The 19552-nt window shown below is 44.3% G+C and overlaps 1 long non-coding RNA gene across 1 annotated transcript; it reads left to right on the plus strand.

Annotated features, from left to right (window-relative positions):
• Positions 1–410: 410 nt before the first annotated feature.
• Positions 411–10787, plus strand: LOC309361589. The gene is made up of 3 exons (XR_014164537.1): positions 411–520; positions 9701–9850; positions 10410–10787. It is a non-coding gene; the product is annotated as an uncharacterized lncRNA (long non-coding RNA).
• The last annotated feature ends 8765 nt before the right edge of the window (positions 10788–19552 follow it).

The following is a 19552-nucleotide window of genomic DNA, read 5'->3' on the forward strand; positions in this document are numbered from 1 at the left end:
TAGAATATACATCTTAAAAGGACAGATTAAAAGGACCAGTGGGGTCCCAAATGGCCCTGACCAAGCTGGCTCAGAGAGGTGGCCAAGGTAAGGATATGGTTTTGCTGGTGATATCATTACCTTATTCCTGTGTCATTCTGTTGACAGGATTAGCAGGCGTGGGGGGATCTTTTTCAATCCGAGGGCCACATTTCCTTATGGGTAACCTGTCAGGAGATCACATGTGAGTAGTGAACAGGGCCAATTGCAAATGTGGGTGGAGCAATTATGTTATGGTTACAGTACATTTATATGGTAGACTGCATTTCAGCTATAAAAACACCACAAGATTCCTATCTTTTCAACTGCAGAAGCAAGAAGCATCAACCCAGTTCAAGGGTTAATTTCAGCCCAGCAGAAGCACCACAGAGGTGTGTGGCCTGACTTATGCCCCAAGGGCCAAACAGAGGGGCCTCATTAGGCCCCTGGGCCTGAGATCCCCCCCCCCACTCCTGGATTGCAGCAACCATGGACGCATAAGGTAAAAATGGAACTGAGCTGCATGCCTGATACAAAGTTATATTACCCTAAAAATAATGGCTTGCGCTCTCAGAGTTGATAAAACACAACCTGCAATATGCTCATTTGAATTAGGGCTGTTTCAGTAGCTGACAAAAGAAATCCAAGCCTCATAAAACGAAGCTAAGATAGAACAACCCCTTCCTGGACTACCTCATAAAAAGCGATATTATTCATTATCAGAATTTAGCATTCATGATTCAACCAAAATCTAAGTAATGGGGAACCTGTTCTTCCTCCTCCTTTCATCCGGTTGCGAGCTACATTAATCCTAATTGAAATCTACTTGGCAGTAGCAACAGAGAGACAGCCTGTGCTGGTCTTCTACTTACCACTGCCAGTCCAAACCACAGATGGCAGCAATGATGGAGTGAGCAGAGGCTATTTGGTCGACATAGCTGGAGTTTTGCACTAGCAATGTGGCCCTTTGGTTGAAAATGATTCTGTCATCACTGGCCTACTGGGTGCCTGCCTGTCTTCTTCAACACATCCTGCTGACAAGCTACTTTGAAAAGCTTTTAAATACAGTTATTTATGGGTTTTCACTACTTTATTGTAAGCAGCCTGGGTGAAAATTAGAATGGAAATTCTGTACGTAATGGTGTTTGAAAGTATGGCCAAAGAGTGGCCCAGCAATGTTTCACATAAAGAAGGACCAAAATCACTATACAATACAAGATGGTGACTGTGGCAGGGGATGAGGTGTCCTGCCACACACATTCCACTGAGTGACAAAAGACCAAGTGATGTGCACACTTGTGAATCGGCCCTCCTCTTCTGAGTTTGCTTTTAGCACTGGGTTGCCATATGTTTGGAATTTCCTGGACATAGCCAGTATTCTGCCCTCTTAAACAGTGTCCAAAGATTTTGCAAAGAATTGTAGAGCAGCCGTATTCAGCTGCAGGTCACCTTCTGTTGTCCATACAGAGTGGGACAGTGCTTCCAGCGACGCCTCTAAGCAATTGCTAGCAGCAGATGCATCTGCTTCCGACAGACCTGCCAAGGAAGTGTCTGGGAAGTGTCCCACGTGTGTGTGTGCGTGTGTGTGTGTTGGTGAAGCTCATCTCAGTGTTCCACTGAACTTGAGGGAACGAGCCCCTCTCCTCCTTAACTGCTTAAATAGGATTAGCTGGCTTCCTCCCCGAATAAATCTGCTTGCTTCTCATCTTCAGCCATGCGCACCGTGAAAACAACCCTGATAAATGAGAGGTTTTTAAGACACTTCCTACAAGAACTATCAGCCATACATCAAAGTTAGGCACTTCCAAGAGCTCCAGTGCTCTGGCAATCTGTCTGTGGGATGCAAGATGACGCTCTGATGCCCTGAGCCGACGCTATCTGGGAGCGTTGCTGGAGCAGCAAACTCAGCCCCTCAGGAGGCCTTGGAGAGGGTGGGGGAGGAAGAAGAGGTCTGCTAATTCTGGCCTTCTCCAGAGAAACACTGATGTGACATGCTGGGCCTGGACAGGCCCCTGCAGTCAGAAGGTCAATCCATCAATCTCAAGGACTTGCGTGACCCTACCCCCATCCTATGTTTTCCCTTCCATGTAAAAGGAGGGCCTCACAGACTTTAATGGTGTCCTCACAATACCCCTGTGAGGTATCAAGTGCTGTCTCTCTCTCTTTCCCCTTCCCACTCTCCAGATGGAGAATGTTGGAAGGCAAGAGATTCTGGGCCTGGTTTCACTGAGCTGGTAAAACGCCTTCTGAGTTGTACCACTTCAGAGTGAAGGAAGGGAAATGAACACATCTCTTACGCTGGTTTACTGCAATGCACTCTCTTTTGGGCTGCCCTTGGGCCTGGTCCAGATCCTCCAGCTAGTGCATAATGCAGCAGCTAGACTGCTGATGAGGGGAGATGGCTGAGGGCATATAGCGCCTTTGGCAAAACATCTGCAATGGCAGCTTGTATGCTACCAAGCCAGGTTCAAGGCTCTTGGGTCAATATGCGATATGCACAGCCCTTAACAACTGATAGGTTAATTGTTGCCTGCTTTATTGATTTCAAGAAAGCAAAATAGAACACCTTTGAGTAGACATACGTAAGAGAATCCAATTACAAACATGGATGATATAATACCTAGTACAGAGACAGAATAGATCGAAGCAGTGGATTGTCTCAGAAAGTAAGTTACTAACTCTGTGTGATTTTCAGGTGTTAGTATAGCACCTCCAAAGTGAGACATGGGTACTGGGTGGGCCTGAGAATTCAGAGCCCTTATTAATACAGTAAAAATAAGATAAAAATCACACTTCTTTGAACCAATCTTTTTTTGCTTCACCCCCCACCACTTGTTTGTGTTGTGTTAGACATTCAGTCAGGGCTATATCCCAGAAATTATTGACTCATGCCTCTTTAGGTAGCATTGTACACAACTTCCATTGTTTGTTTGTTTTTCCTTCTTAACTTTATTTTTCAGTTTCTTAATATAACAAAGAATACCCATATGCTGCCATTCCCGGAGGAACATTTCATGTATACACAACATAAATAATGCAGTCAAACATAGAGGGCTTATCCACACTTCCTTTGCTCTTTCTATGCATGGTCTGTACTTTAAAGCTCCATGTTTGACCATCCTTGTTTTTGCTCTGGAGCTTTCCCCACAAAAAAAGCCCCTCTCTTTAAAGCTCAAACAAAGCAAACAGCAATCTGTGGGAACCCTGAACTGATGTTTGCTCCTACTGAGTGCTAAAGAGCAGGTTTTTGAAGGGAAAGCTCCCGGGCGAAAAGACCATAGCTTGGACACAGAGCTTTTAAGCACAGACCTGTGGCAAAAAAGAATGGGACAAAAGGTAAGTATGGACAAGCCCTAAGTTTGTAAATGGTTTAGAACTGATTACATCAGTTAGGTGTATTCTACAATATGACTTAACATGATTGTCCCATTGTGAGTCATGGGTAGCTGGTGGTGAGAGGGCAACATTGTCTTTTCCACTATACTAAATAAACATGCACCATACAGTATCAAAACTGTCTTTGGTCTTTGCATTCCATATTCTATCTGATCATACCTCTAGAGTTAAGTTGGTAGCTGTTTTCCAAAATTGTATTATTATATTTCTAGCCACAGATATGAAAAAGATTAGTAGCTCTTTAAACCATAGATTATTACAGATTTAATAAAGCTAGTCTTGGACCATCCTGCCAACAGTAAAAACAGGAGAAGATCTTTATGCTAAACAGTTGGATTTAGGGGGCCGCTAGGGGCGCATTGGAAGATGGCTGACAATACCATCTTTCCGGCTCACACGAGGTAATTAAGAGGCTGATATGGGAGTATGCAGCCTCCCTTGTACCCCAAGGGAATGGGGAACACTGTCTTGCTTGCTGTTGCCATAAATCACCCCTGGATTCGAAAGAAGGGGGTGAGGGCACTAGGCACAAAGCCCTTGTGTGGGTCTGGCTCTCCCTGACGCTGTCTCTGATTGCACAGCTAGTTGCAGCAGCTTAAAATAAACAATTAGAAAAGAAGCAAATGCACATACTTCGAGTGAAGATCGGGAGTAAAGACTGCTAATTAAAGGGATCTCTGTGAAGTGGAGCGACGGGCTGTATAATAAATCAAGAAGAAGACTCATCAAAGGATTGGTATGTCGGAGTGAAACTGAAATGGGGGGGAGGAAAAAACTTTTCTTTTTTGTCTTATGTGAGTACCCAATAACCCTCCCCCCCCCGAGAAAGAATCGTTGCAATTACTGATCACAAGCAGGAAATTAAGAACTGTGTGGAAATAAATTACTAATCAAAGATATGGCTTGTGGGAACATCGGGAAAGGAAAGAAAGCTTTGTGACACAGTTATAAATAGAGACTTATTACGGCAGACCTGCCCACAGGAGGACGAGGGGGAGGAGGACCATGGCTGGTTATTATATTGGAATGTGAGAGAATGTGAGTTTGACCTGGCAGGGCCCCCTGAGAAAATTGATGACAGACTGTCAGGCCTGTGGAAATCAACAGATAGACTGTGGGAATGTTTTGTATGGAGGAGTGGAAATGATGTCTGTTTTTTTTTTTGATATGGCTCTTGGAGAAGCATAAAATCCACACAGGGTATAACATGTTTTGGTTTCAACCCGCTTGTGGAGACTATCAGAGATCACAAAGAAAGGAATATATGATAACAACAAGAAGATGAGGAAAATAACAAAGAGACTATCTGGACAGAACTGTGTAATTAAAGCAGCAGCAAGAGGGATGTTTGGATCCCTTTCGGAGCTCGAAGTATGGGTACTCCCAACAAAAATTTAAAAAATTGGCTGTGTAATTTGGAACTAATGTGATTTGGAATTAATGTGATTTGATTGGCCTGTTAATAAAAATTATTTTTTTAAAAAAACCAGTTGGATTAAAGTCACTTTCCAGTGACTCCTTCCTTAGCCCTCTTATCACTAGAAAGTCCCCACCATTCCCAAGCTGCCAAAATCCCTTCCTTCCACGAGCCTACAAACCCTTTCCCTGCCTCCCCACTTACCCATAAACTTCCAGGCCTCCTCTCTTCCGCTCACTGCTGCTGCTACCAGAGCAACAGACAGCTAAGCACAAGTGAGGAAGGTTTGAAGGCTCACCAGAGGAGGGTGGGAGAGGAAGAGGCAAAGGAGTTTCTTTTATCATCTCAAATTAAAATCCGTTTCTGAGAAGAATTTGGAAGTCACAACTGGACAGAACCCTGTGGCACTCACTTGTAGCTTTTTTCCAGGATGACTAGGAGCCATTAATGAGTACTCTTTGGGTTCGGTCTGTCAACCAAATCCACCAAACAGTTACCTCATTCGACCCACATTTTAGTAGCTTCCTCACAAGAATATCATGGGAGACTTTGTCAAAAACCTTACTGAATTCAAGATACACTATGCCCACAGCACTCCTCTGATCCACCAAGTTTGTAATTCCATTAAAAAAAAGAAAAGAAATGAGATTTGTCTGGCATGACTTATTTTTGAGAAACCCATGCTGGATCTTAGTAATCACATCATCCTTTTCAAAATGCTCACAGACCAACTGTTGAATTATCTGTTCTAGGGCCTTTCCTGCTATTGATGTCAGGCTCACTGGTCAGTAGTTATTTGGTTCTTCTCTCCTCTCCCCCCCCCCCCCCACTTTTGCCCTCCTCCATTCTGCAGGGACCTCACCTGTTTTCCAATAATTCTCAAATATTATAGACAAAGGCTCTGAGATTACATCCACAAGCTCCTTTAGATGCAACTCATCAGGTCCTGGAGATTTGAATCCATTTGAATTTAATCTAGAAACAAATGAGCAACCAGTGAGTGCTATGTGTTCATGGCAACTGATGCCAGAAATTGCATTTCCTAAACAACCCTCAGTGTGGTGTAGTGGTTAAGAGCAGTAGACTTGTAATCTGGGGAACCGGGTTCATGTCTCTGCTCCTCGACATGCAGCTGCTGGGTGACCTTGGGCTAGTCACACTTCTTTGAAGTCTCTCAGCCCCACTCACCTCACAGAGTGTTTGTTGTTGGGGAGGAAGGGTAAGGAGATTGTTAGCTGCTTTGAGACTACTTCAGGTAGTGATAAAGTGGGATATCAAATCCAAACTCTTCTCTTCTTCTTCAATGATAATTCCACATAGAGTGTATTACAGTAGCCCAGCTGGGATGTTACCAGGGCATGCCCTACGACAATGTTCATCCAGCTGGTGGTTGTTGCTTCAATTCCATCATCCCAGTGTTTTGATTTGTGCTACTGTTGGCATTTGTCTGATCTGGTGCAGCCTATGTGTTAATACCTGGAACCAGATAGGAGAATTCTACTCTAAAATAATAATATTTAAAACAACTAAAACAAAAAGCACCATAGGTTTGGCAGGATATTTTAAAATTTTATTTTCTTTTGACTTGAAGGCTACAAGTATGGGAGGAGATTGGAGAAAGAAGACCTTTCCAAGCCAGTCATCCAAGAGACGTTCTCAGCATTTAGAGTTGTCTTTCGGCATTTGGAGAAGCTGTGTGTTGCAGCCTGGCAAAGAACCAGGAAGACTTGGATTGCGAAACCCTCTCTTGCTCCTCAAACTTGCTCACAGATGACAATTCCCAAAAGGCTAGAGCATGAGATGTGGTGCCAGAGGCCAATATTATGAATTTATTCAATTAGAATTTTATTTTTTTAGGGCTAAGACCAAACAGCCCCTCAAGTCTGCCACCCTGTTTTCAGTTATTGAACTCCTTCTCTGTGTCTTGATTGGTTTTCTTCTCTCTGTGTGCATGGGGAGAATAAATGGGGATGCTCATTTAGGAGCAGTGGAGAGTCTTCCTCTTTTCTCTTTCTTTTCACTTCTGCTTTTAGAGGTGGTGATGCAAGCTGAAATCACGAATACCATCCATGTTATGTTTATTTTTAGAGCTGAAATCAAATGGCCCCACAAATTTGCAAAGTGAATTCTATGCTTGTGTGCATCTTGCGTGTGTGTGTGTGTGTGTGTGTGAGAGAGAGAGAGAGAGAGAGAGAGAGAGAGAGAGAGAGAGAGAATGGATTGTGTTGCTCACTGTTTCCTAACAGTGGAGAGTCTTCCTCTTTTATCTCTTTTTCTCCCCTCTCTGCTGCTGCTTGGAGTGGTAATGGTGATAAAAGAAAATATTTCTTCACACAGCACATAGTTAAGCTTGCTCCCATAGGAGGTTGTGATGTCCACCTACCTGGATGGTATTAAAAGAGGACTAGCCAACTTCATAGAGGATAAGGCTATCAATGGGTACTAGCCATGAGGGCTCTGCTCTGCTGCCACAGTTGGAGGCTGTAATGCTTTTGAACGCCAGTTGCTAGAGACCACAGGAAAGGAGAGAGGGCTTGAATTCTGCTTGCAGGTCTTCCACAGGCATCTGGTTGGCCACTGTGAGAACAGGACACTGGAGTAGATGAGCCATTGTCCTGATACAGCAGGCTCTTCTTATGTTCATATGGGCAATGTGTGGACCTATCTCTCTACATACTCTCTTTTACATAATTTTATATGAGTAGCAAGGAGAGGGGATATGGGGAAAAGAAAAACTAAGTAGCAGTTGGTCCCACCCACTTTTGACTTCAGCTCCAGTCCCTGAGAGATTACTCCCAAGGGAATGTGGCCCCAGAAAAAGGGGGGGGGAATGTTGCTCACCTCCTCAAGGCAGAGACATTTCCAAGAATGATCGGGGGTGCTGGAACAGTGTCTACTCTTATCGCCACATCATTCCAATGATATTCTCTTAAGAAACCATGACATCATCTCAAAAAGGACCAGTGCTGTGGTCATTGAGGTTTCTCTCTCTTTCTCTCCATGCATTAACATGGCTGCATCTCCTAGATTCTCTCCCACCCCAACTAGATCATTAATTTCTAATGGCACATTGCTTTAAATATGTGCAGGACAATGTGTTCAGCCGATGAGTCAGAGGAGTTGTCCTTTCCCCAAGCTCGTGCTACTATATCTCACACCACTATGACACATACATCTGTAGAAGTTCCATCTTCTCTCCATCTGCCCCCCTCTTCCCATAAGTCTTATGAGTTTGAGGTGCTCCTGGACTCAGATTTGTGCCTGAAGCTTCAGACTGTAGTGAGTGGGCCAGGGATATCCTTTGCCATCTCTTGGTGAGAAAATGACTACCTCTTTCAGTCTATTGAGCATTTGCCGTGACTCTGCCTTAGATACATGGAATCAGACTTGGAGTGGGTCTTGTAAGGCCATCTAGCCCAGTGCAGGAAATCCAGAGCTAGAGCACCCCCTCCAAGAGATGGCTTTCTATCCAGCCTCTGATTTAAGACCTCCAGTTAGGGAGAGTCCACCCCTCGAGTAACCCATTGGTTCCCATTAGCAAAATTTGATGTTACTTTGGATTCTAGACATGAAAAAGCTTTTTCTTTTTTCTTTTTTTCGGTGGGGCAGGGGGAGAACTTAATGTAAGAGACAACTGGGCACAACATGAAAGTCAATGGGAGACTGGGTCTCCCAACACTTTTTTCAAAGCTGTAAAGCAGATGTGGACCTCCAGGTGGTTTTGGTCTACATCTCTCCTTATGTCTTGCCATTGAGCATTAGTTGCAGTATAGTAGCATCCCAGGGGACAAAGATTCCTCATACCTGCCTTAAAGCTGCCACAAGCTCAGGCTGGGGCTCTGAAGGAGATGGTTTTATTTAACCACGCCCTCTGCACTATTTCACAGAACTAAACTACACATGCCCTAAAGCCACTATGCATATTATTCCTGTCTTAAAAACATAGGAAGAGCCTGGTGGAACAGGCTAATGGCCATTCTAGTCCATGAGCATTCTGTTCTCACAGTGGCCAACCAGATGCCCTAGTGGGAAGCCCACAACAGCATGCTTTCTCCCCACCTGCAACTCCCAAGTGGGTCTTTTTTGTGACCATTAGTGCCTTTGGAGAAGAGGCAGATTTCATTCAGGGAAATTGCATTGTGGAAGGGATTCCCACTGCCACACCACCACCATCACAGTCCAATCCAATTTAGCCTCAAACCAATTCAGTCCCTGTGGCTGCTTTGAAGAAAGCTGACAGAGGATCTATGATTGCATCTTCTGCATCTTGCCTCATTTGGCCCAGAAAAAAGCTGGATTCATGTGGATATGAGTTCATTTCCCCAATCACTCTATATGGGTAGGGGCAGCAGGAATTGTCAGGTTGCTCAGCCTAATGCCATTTCCAGTAATAAAAATGTGTAGATATATCTCCAGCAATGTAGCTGAGCTCAGTTTACTGGATCTCTGTCGTCTCAGAATAGCTTTATGTAAAAAGCACCTCCTCTGCAGACAGCAGACCGAATTTATAGGGCTGTATCTCATCCATGGGCTGACCATTAAAGTCCATATTGCTGTTGTCAGCCAAATGGAGAAAGGATCAAATATTGGAACCTGAAAGCCAAGTCACCATTAACCTCTATGGAAATCAAGAGGAAGAGGCCACTCCTATCCCAGGAACCTGCAGCCGCTAAAAATTCCAGCCTTCTATAGTGATCCACTGGAATATCATTCAAAAGTGGATTGTAGCCTCCTGTGTCGTTTGCTTAAGATGGATATGCGGGAATATTAATGATGATCTTTATCTACCCCCACTTGCATTTTGCATGCATGCCAACTCTCTTGAAGAGATGTATTTCAAATTTCATTTCTTCTGCCTGTACAACTCAGCTAGCTGGAATAGGATGGCGTGCAATGAACATTTTCCATGGGCCTGGACGACAGCAAGTTTATTCGAAGAAAGAGGGAAATGAAGAGAACTAGGAAATATAATATACTATCAAAACACAAGGCAGCACTGGAAGTGGGTGAAGCGGGCAGGTAGGTGGGAATTAGCTGCAATTTCTCCCGTTAACAGCTATTTTCCTTTCCTCTTAAGGCAAGAGAGTGAATGGCACGGTTAACTGCCAGTGAGAACCACTGGGCTGTAGGGATTGCATCTAAAGTTAGAGGAAGCTGGAGGGTGTGGGAGGAGGAAAAACAAGAACTACTACAAGATTTTGATTCACAAACAAAACAAAGAATATTTATGGGGGTCATTGCCACCTTAGTTTCCACAGGACAATTATTCCCTTTCAGGTTGAGAGGGACCTTCCTTTAAATGGGGCAGTGTGACATAGGTGTTGGTGTGAAAATAGAAAAGATGTAAAAGGTTAAAGCTAATCTGAGGGTTTTTGTGGTGCCTTAATCTGTAGGGTTTCTGAGAAATGTCCTTGTGTTCTCTTGAGGATGTGTTTATATGTGGGTAACCTTTTTAATTCAGCAGAGAAAGGAAGACTCGGGCAAGGAGGGTAATTATCACCCCAGAATTAAACTGCAGAGAAATGCATAAATAAACATAGGACGTCCTTCATTAAATGAACCATTTCATTGTGCACAGGAGCTGGTGATGAGGACATTGAATGGAGAGCAAATGTTTTGTGTTGAGAGGCATCACATCAAATTATCCTGAAACAGAGGAACATGATGCACAATCTGGGTAACAATTGAGATGAATCAACCACCACACTCAGCAAACAATATATATTGATAACTCCCCCACCCCACCAGCAAGATGTATGTTTTTAATTATGTTTTTATTATTATTAAAAAGTAAATGAATTGCATTGGGTCCCCTGCACTAGCACATCTGGGGCTTTAATATGTCTTAATGGCATTATTTTAGAGAAACAGGGTTTCTCCTTTGGCTACAAAGGAATCTGATGAAGGCATCAGCTTTTCAGGTTCAAGCATCAGACTGGTGTTGCCTCATGCTGTGTCTCAACAAAGATACAAGCTAGAACATAGAGGTTGGGGGCCTCCTTCAGCCTGAGGACCATGTTTTTCCTTGGCCAACCCTCTTGAGGGACACAGGCCAGCAGTGGCAATGGGCACTGTGGTTGGGGCCTTTCTATACTCTTCCAGGCGACATACAGGATAGACATGCATGTACAGAGGGGGATGTATATGTATATGTGTGTGTATATGTATATGTGTGTGTGTGTGTGTGTGTGTAGAAACTAGCTCACTATACAAAGGTTCATATGGCTTTCTCTGCCCACTTTTGCCTCTGATTCCACCCACCATTGGCACATGGCCCCCAGAAGATTGCCCCAAAAGGAATGTGGCCCTGATGCTGAAAAACATTCCCCTATACTAAGCAGTAAAGCAAGGATGGAGAATATCTTGACTCAAGTCCCATCAGCATGGTCAAGGATGACTGGTGTTCCCCATTCCTGGCCCAGGGTTTGCAAAAATGCTGTTGGTTCCTGCTTATCATCTTTAATGAGATATAGTAGAATGGCTCAGAGTATGAGCTATGAGGTTCATAGGTTCAACCTTCCCTCTGTATTGTAATTGCTGCAAGGCTTTAGACCAGAGATGGAGAACCTGTGGTCCTTCAGATGGTATTGGACTCCATCAGCTCCACGCAGCATGGCAAACGGTCAGAGATAGGAGCCAAAAACATCTGATGGACTCTCATGGAATGAAGAGTGATATTGAGGATGGTCAATGGCTTTCATCACCAGGACTGACTAATGAGGCTTCTTAGTCAGCCTTGGGCTTTGTCTGAGCAATGACTCCAGATCTTTCCTGGCACCAAATCCAGCACCTCGTCTGGTTGCCTGACTTGGACTTGGCTCTCACATTTTGGCACTGATAGCTCATCTCTGACAATATTTGTTTCAACTCCTTTTAGATGTCCACCAAATCCTTAGCTTGCTTGCTTTACTTTTGCAATGCAGAGAAATCAAAGTACAGCAAACAGGCCCTTTCCCCCTTAACCACTCCAGCCTCTTTCACCCTCACAACATTTCCCCCCTCTTTTTTTGTGTGTGATCATTTATTTTTTAGCTTGTTGCTGGAATCACAGCTGAACTTCCTATTGGCCCTGGGGGAATGGACAGCAATAATTTTAAATGGTTTGGTAGACACAGCTATGGCACAAGGCCAAGACTAATTTCAAGCCTTGTGGTGCTGTATAAGAGTCAGGGAGGGGAGGGGAGGAAGACTAGAAACCCTAACCCAGAACCAGAATTATCCCTCAACATTAGTGGGAATCAGAAAGGCAAAAAGATTGACGGATGCACACATTTATGGTTTTATGTTGTTGGAGGGGTGGCGGTGGGGTTAGAAAATAAATACATAGAATAACTAGACTTTGGGATATCGGTTGGGTAGCTCTTTGATGGGACTTGGAATTTGCTGAAATTGTATAAAAGGATTTTGCCAAAGGTTGTACCTTGCCTACTCTGCTTTCAAAAGGCCTTAGTCAATTGAATAAATCTGTCTGAGCCGTCTCTCTCGGTTGTCTGTTTTTCCTTTCATTTGAGGATTTCAGTATCCCGCCAAGCAAGAATATGGCTCTTGGAAGCAGAACTTTTTTTTCAGCCAGAACTCACTGGAACTCAGTTCTGGCCATAGGTATCAATTCTGTGGGACCCTGGGTGCCCGAGCACACAAAAGCTCCCCATAAAAGGTCTGGGCACTCACAAATTTCGATGCCAGAGCCATGCATGCTGCATGGTACCCAAAGCCCTGAGCACCCATGGTCACAAGACCAAGCTGCCACTCCTAGTTCCGGTACCTCTCAGGTGGGCACCATTGCCATTCTAAGGAAACAAGGGAGGTGTTCATGGTGAGTTCTGGCATCTCTTTTTCTAGGAAAATAGCATTGCTCAGAAGGTTATTCAGAAAGGAGTGCAGGCCTCAGGCAGAAAAAAAGTTCCCCATCTCTGCTGGCAAGTCTAGTGACACTCTGACCACAGCTATAATGCAAGCAAAGGAGAATCTGCCTAGGCCAGCCAGACTTGGTGACCTTTCAGGTGTTGTTGGACTCCAGTTCCCATCGTTTCAGACCATTGGGCCTGCTGCCTGGGGCTCCTGGGAGTTGTAGTCCAACAACATTTAGATAGTATTAGGTTGGGGAATCTGGCCTATAGCAAACAGAGTATGCTTTTTAAAAGCAACAAATACAACAAAGAGAATCATTAATTTTGAAAACTACTTAATTATGATGGGCATATTTATATTTCCTTGCAATATACTGTCAAGAAGGTGATGATTTGCCAGCTTCACTCCGGTTGCCCTGTGTTAAGTATAAATTTCAGTTCCAGCATAATCATGACAGTTGCCTTCTGTTAGGTCTAAATTTAAGCTCTGGTCTCAGGTGCCCATTCCCTTAATTTCAACTGAAATTATTAACAAAGGAGCACACTAATCCTTTTTGTTTCACAGAAAATTGCTAGTTAAAAATGATAACCCCTAAAATCATCCGATTTCATCCTGCTTTTAAGAGTGCCATCAATAAGCGTAAACTGGTAGTTTCCTCTTTTCCTTCAATAAATAATAGATATATTGTATTGTATTTTATAAAATTTTATTTTATAAAAAAGAAATCATTAATTAATTTTGAAGTAAAGAATTTATTATTCTGAGCAATGACTCCAGATCTTTCCTGGCACCAAATCCAGCACCTCGTCTGGTTGCCTGACTTGTTGTTGTTAAGCCAGTGTAGTGCAGTGATTAAACTGTCAGACAGGGATCTAGGAGACCAGGGTTCCAATCCCCACTTGACCCTTGGGCCAGCCACTGCCTAACCTACCTTACAGGGTTGTTCTGGGGATTAAGTGAGGAAAGGGAGAGCCATTAACTGAGGAAAGGGATCACTACCTTGAGCTCCTTGCATTAAAGATGGCATATAAATGTGATAAATGAATGAATATTATTCATACATTATCCAAAAAGTATATTTATTTGAGATTTCTTAACTGCACTTTACCATAAGGTCCCAGGCAGGTTGTAACAATATAGTATAGAATTATAAAAAGAGATAAAAGCAGGTAGAGTGGCAAAAACACATGAATAAAACTTCCAGCCAGAACAGAGAAGTGATTCTCCCTCTCAAATCTCCCCTCCACACCAATCCCACCAAAGGTCCAGTCCCTACATGCCAATGCCACCTGAACCTACTATAATATTTTTGTGTGTCTGTCTGTCTATCTGACCTGTACCAAAACGTTGCAGTGCAGGGTTCTGTTTCAGGATGTTCCATTCCATTCCGTTGAACCTGGTTTTCTCCTTAGGTTTTTTTTGTCCAACAAGTTGCCAGCACAGTCCTCGTTAAGATGCACACACACACACACACACACACACACACACACACACACACATATGGCTGGCACTTAGACAATATCCAAAAAGAGGATCAAAGAGATTTCCATGGATTTGGGCATACACTTTCGGGTTGCCATATTTTGAAGAGCAAAAAGGAAGACGCATTTGCCTACTTCCAGGTCTACACTGACTGGCAGCAGCTCTCCAGGGTTTCAGGAAGGAACTCTTTACCCAGCCCCACCTGGAGATGCCGAGGATTGAATCTGGGGCCTTCTGCATTCAGAGCAGATGCTCTGCCACTGAGCTATGGCCCTAAAACAAGCAGAAGATTGCATGAACAGAGAAAGGTTTCAAGAGATGGACAGGCCCTGGATGAGGCTCTCACTCAGCATTAGGCAGATGCTGGGCAGTGTAGTGTAGGGGTAGAACACTGGACTTGGAGGGGGGAAAGGGATGCAGTGGGCGGGGGAGGCCCTTGGCAGGACGAGGGAGTCAGGGGGGCGAATGGAAGAGGGATCCCAGCAGAAGAGGGAGGGAAGGAAAGGAAGAGGGTCTGGAGGAGGAGAGGCGAGTGCTGGGGGGTAGGGGCAAGGGAAGCACTGAGAAAGCTATGCAATGGGGAGAGGCTGGGGTGGGGGCAAGGGAATGAAGCAACAGAAAAAGGGAGAGCAAGCAAATGGGGAGTGATCAGAAACCGAAGAGGGAGGAAAACTCGTTTGGGGAAAAAATCAGGGAGCGCAGCAGAGATGCAGGTAAAGGAGGGAGGAGGGAGATTAAATCAGTAGTCCCACTTGGGGAGAAGAAGGGTCTCCCAGAGCCAAAGATAGCCTCATTTTCTGGAGGACGCCCCCAAAAGGGGAGAGAAAGGGGATTGTGTGGTGTGTGGGGAGGGATCGTTGGATGGGAAAAGAGAGTGGGAGAGGGGGGATGTGGAGTAAGCACACTGGGGGAGGAAGGAGAGGGGAGAGAGAGAGGGGGGGCACTGTCGATTTTGTCCTGGGGGGCTTCAATCAAGAAGCGCTGCTGCAGTCGGGTGCTGAGAGGTGACTGCTTGTCTCTCGGTCTCCCTTCCTCCTGCTTTTTCCCTCTCCCTCACTCGCACGTATGCATACAAACACACAGGTTGGCACGCCTGGGAACAGGATGGGCAGGCCCAGGAGGAGGCGGAGGCTCTCACTATGTGGCGATAGTGTGAGGGGAGTCCAGGCTCTGCCGCCACCCCGTCTTCTCCCACGCAGAGAAAGAGGATGAGGAAGAGCAGCAGCGGCTCCAGCTAAGCCCAGTCTGAGGCAAGGCTGCGCGGCTGCTCCGCTCAGTCTCTTCCTGCCATTCTCTCTCTCCCCGCCACCTCTCTCCCCGCCTTTTTTCGCTCCCACGATGTTGCCGCCGCCGGCCAAAGACAGAAGAAGAAGGAGCTCAACTCCAGCCACGATGGGGCGACGAAATCTCAGACAAAGAGCAGTTCCTACTGCCGCTCGCGGACCAAGGGGCGGGGCTTGCGCACAGCCAAACAAAAAACCCTGGACATTTTGTCACATTTTAAATTTCCACCCGGGCACAAATTTTAAGCCTGAAAAAGAGCGTGTGTCCAGGGAAAACCCGGACATATGGCGACCCTAGATAAATGCAAATTTAGAAATAACGGCTATTCTTGAAATGGAACTGCAATACCTTTCCCCAGATAAGGACGGCTAAAGGAGTATAGGGTCTTTGGCTCCCCAACAAAATATTTGAAGGGGCTGCCCGCCCCTCAAGTTGATGGATTTATTATGTGAGGCAGGGCTTACCTGCCCTACCCCAATATTTTATTCAATAACATATTGAATTCAAAATATTCAATTCAAAATATTTGATTCAATAAAATATTGAATAAGATCCTGGGAGCTGTAGTTTGTCAAGCATGATAATTGCTGATAGTTGTTGTTGTTGTTGTTTAGTCGTTTAGTCGTGTCCGACTCTTCGTGACCCCATGGACCAGAGAACGCCAGGCACCTCTGTCCTCCACTGCCTCCCGCAGTTTGGTCAAACTCATGCTGGTAACCTCGAAAACACTATCCAACCATCTCGTCCTCTGCCGTCCCCTTCTCCTTGTGCCCTCCATCTTTCCCAACATCAGGGTCTTCTCCAGGGAGTCTTCTCTTCTCATGAGGTGGCCAAAGTACTGGAGCCTCAGCTTCACAATCTGTCCTTCCAGTGAGCACTCAGGGTTGATTTCCTTCAGTATGGAGAGGTTTGATCTTCTTGCAGTCCATGGGACTCTCAAGAGTCTCCTCCAGCACCATAATTCAAAAGCATGATAGTTGTTAGGACAGGTCTATTCCCTTTACAGAGCTACAGTTCCTGGAGAGGTTTGACAAGCAACTCCTCTTCCCAGGGAACTCTGGCAATCATACAGGAGTTCTCAGGTGACCTGTGTGCCTGCTCAGTATAGGGGCTCACAGTTGATTGGTAACGTCAAAACTCCTCCCTTCTGATCTCCTTTCTTGAGGTTCTTTATGTTAGTAAAATCATTTATATAATGTAGACTGAGACCAGAGAGAAAAGAAATCCACAGCTAATCAGATGTAGCCTCAGCAAACATCATGCCACTCTGCCTGGTTGCTAAGCAACACCTCCCCCATGGTTATATGACTTGCTGATAATATAATTAACCCTTACGTTACAAACTTAATGATCTTGTGTACCTGCACTTCCAACACTTTATCTTTAAACTGGACTGTGACTGGTAAGTTCTTTGCATAGGCTGCCCACTGTAAAATAGAGCACAGAACTTCCATACCCTGAAAAGAGAGCCTACTTAAGACTCTTACCTTGGGCTGCATGCCCAGAAGTGATGCTACTTTGGCAGATATCAGAAGGCTCAATGGATGCTCAGATACCTTGTAGAAAATCAGGAGCAGCTCTGCAAACTTCTATATTTATACAAATATAATTGGAAGCAGGATTTGGAGTTACATGTCTAAATAACCAAAGGCTTTAAGCAATGAATAATTTCTTAATGTGTGTGTGTGTTTGTGTGTAAAATCAGCTGTAGGCCCCTGTAGAAATTGAGACACATTAGGCAGTAAACAAATGTTAATGTCCTGGATTGAATCTGCTTTGGAAGGAGGTAATGAACTTGATGTACTCAAGGCAGCCTAAGAAGTGGACATGGGATCCATCAAATGGACCTTCAAAGGATGGAGGATAGAGAGGGGAAAGGAAGGCGAGTGTGTCTAAAAACTAGCTCACCATACAAAGACTACATTTACATTTGTTGCTCTGCCCACTTTTGATCCATGTGGCCCCAGGAAATTTATCCAGATGGGAATGTAGCCCTTGGCCTGTAAAAAGTTCCCCACTCCTACCCTGATATAAATGATTTGCCATCCATACTATATATGATTCTAGCATTTGCATTCATCATAATATTTCATAATATCTGCAGTATATGTTGAAAGGAGGAATAAAAGATCTACTGAAATGTCCTAACTTTACATACCTTTTGTGTGTGTGTGTGTGTGTGTGTGTGTGTACACACGTGCGCATGCGTATGTAATTTCTGTGAGGCAGTTGAGCTGACTCCAGTGAAACATTTAATGTTGTAAACAGATCCTTGTAGGTCTGGGCCAGGGGGGAATTCAAACTAAGCCTGAACCAAAAACTGGTGTGAATAATCTGTGTTTTTTTCCTGAACCAGAATATAATTAGAACCATTAAATACAACCCAGGTGGTTGAGAAAGCCCATCAGAGACTCCATCTCCTCAGAGTATTGCGGAATAACGATGTCAATCAACATCTGATGATCTCCTTCTACTGGTCAACAATAGAAAGTGTCCTTTCATACTGCATCTCGGTATGGTATGCTGGTTTGACATCATCTGATAGGAAGTGCCTACAGAGGGTGTTGAATACAGCACAAGATATTATGGGCTGTCCCATGAATCCACTGGATGAAATAGCAGAAGATCGTTGACTCAGGAGAGTGAGGAAAATTCTCAGGGATGATTCACACCCTGGCCGGCACTTTCTTGATCTGCCGTCAGGCAGAAGATATAGAAGCATGATTAGTCGCACCAACAGGGTAAAGAACAGCTTCTATCAATGGGCTGTTAGGCTGCTGAATGAACAACTGACTTTCAGGTTTGGTGTGTGTGCATCAGTAAACGAGGGGAATTAAGAATAAGAGAGCTGAGGGAGGGTGCTCATGTAATCTCACTGTATACAAGTTGTACAAGTGACAATAAAGTATTTCAATTTCAATTGTTGATACCAAACCAGCACAGAACCTGGTTCACATTAATGGGTCAGTTTAAAAACATCAACACTGATGCATTGGTGCGCTTAGCTGGAACAACTAGACATTATAAGGGCCCTGCCATGGGCAAAGCCCCCCTAGACCCACAAATATGAAGAAGAAATATTTATTCAGTTGCATTTAATGGCAAACCTACCTAATTCATTAAATGTCATTCATTGGAGTTAAAAGCAGAGGTTTGGTGGCCACCTGTCATGGATGCTTTTAACTGAGATTCCTGCATTGCAGCGGGTTGGAGTAGATAACCCTCAGGGTCCCTCCCAACTCTACAAACTCCATATCTAAATCTTATATACACTTTTGTTTTGTTGTGTTTATGAAATTCTCCATCACTTTTGAACACTGAATCTGTTTCATTGTATATCCATTGTTTTTATGTATATATTGAAAACCACCTAGGGAACTTGGGCCACATTCACACAATACATTAAAAATACTATGATACCTCTTTAAACAGGCATGACCCCTCCCAAAGACCTCTGAGACCTGTAGTTTGTTAAGAGTGTTAAGAGTTGTTAGGGGTGCTTGGACAGCAAACTTTAAAATGCAGGACCATACCTGGAAAGAGTGGAGGAAAGGTAAGTGTGGATAAGCTCAAAGCTACAATTCCCAAAATGGTTTATCAATCAACAGAGCCAGTGTGGTGTAGTGGTTAAGAGTGGTGGACTCGTAATCTGGTGAACTGGGTTTGCTTCCCCACTCCTCCACATGCAGCTGCTGGGTGACCTTGGGATAGTCACACTTCTCTGAAGTCTCCCAGCCTCACTCACCTCACAGAGTGTTTGTTGTGGGGGAGGAAGGGAAAGGAGAATGTTAGCCGCTTTGAGACTCCTTCGTGTAGTGATAAAGCGGGACATCAAATCCAAACTCTTCTTCTTCTTCATAGGCAAATCTGGAAATTTTAGCTCTAGAGAGGGAGAGGGAATTCCTAGCAACACTTGGCACCTTTAAGAAGGTGCAATTCCCACAATACTTTGGGGGAAGCCACGACTGCTTAAAGTGATATCATAGTGCTTTACATGCATGGTGTGAATGTAGTCATTCATTCATAAATACTTTCTTTAAGTTATGTAAAACAACACCACTGCAAGAAATTCAATTTGGTTCTCATTTCATTGTGAACATACCT

Source organism: Podarcis melisellensis (assembly GCF_964234715.1).
Source record: "Podarcis melisellensis genome assembly, chromosome: Z".
Classification (NCBI taxonomy): Eukaryota; Metazoa; Chordata; class Lepidosauria; order Squamata; family Lacertidae; genus Podarcis; species Podarcis melisellensis.